The sequence below is a fragment of the Pteropus vampyrus genome, unplaced genomic scaffold, assembly GCF_000151845.1.
Source record: "Pteropus vampyrus isolate Shadow unplaced genomic scaffold, Pvam_2.0 Scaffold2, whole genome shotgun sequence".
Taxonomy (NCBI): Eukaryota; Metazoa; Chordata; class Mammalia; order Chiroptera; family Pteropodidae; genus Pteropus; species Pteropus vampyrus.
The window spans coordinates 8,684,057-8,684,977 of NW_011888783.1; positions in this window are offsets into that span (position 1 = coordinate 8,684,057).

Sequence of the window (921 nt, forward strand, 5' to 3'; positions counted from 1 at the left end):
CAGTGCTTTCAACTGCACCAAGCAGTTGAACCAAGCATGTTTAACACCAAAAAATGTCAAATGTGGCTAATAAATATTTTTTTAAAAAACAGAAAAATTATATAACAGAATAGTGGATGATTTTAAAGCACTAGATTTTTGCATCTCAGGTATCAAATCAAATGATGGGTGATTTTAGGTTTGGTCAACATTAAACCAAAACTTCTAGGCTTCTAGACATCCCTTTTCTTCTCTAGCTCCTCTTCTCACCAGCTAATAAAACCGTGTCACTGATAAACCTGTCTCGGATACAGAGATTAATACATCAGGCTATCACAGTTTTCAGCCTCTAGTCATTAAGATGATCCAACTAACCTTCTGCTTTTTATCAATCTTTGAGTATTAATAAATCACCAGGACCTACATAAGAAAAAAGGAAAAAAGTGCAAAGGAATCTATACAAAAGTATATTCAACGGCAAAACAAAGGAAGAGTAGTCAATTTAATCAGGGAAAGTGGATGAAAAGTACGTCAATAAAAGCTCCAAAAAAGAGGAAAAACTTGAAGTATAATTTAGTTAGTTATGCAGGGATGGGAAAGAGAAGGGACTTCTTGATGGAAAATTTCAAGCCTGCCCCAGACTGAAGCCATCAGGAAAAAACTAAAGAGTCTGTTTTAGACTCTGAGTCAGGAAAAAACTAAAGAGTCTGTTTTAGAAAATCACAGGTTCAAGTCAACCTTTCTATGGCTAGATTACCTACGGGATTTTTTCTTTTTTTCCTCTGGCGAGCTCCTTGTATTTTTTCAAAGGATGTAAATCCATGCCTTACTTTCCAGTACTTCTATTCCCTCAAGGCTTAGATTCCTGCCTTCTGTTTCAAGCATCCCGGAAGATAAAATCTTGTTTCTAGATCTGAGCCTAATAACTGCCAAATCTCCCAC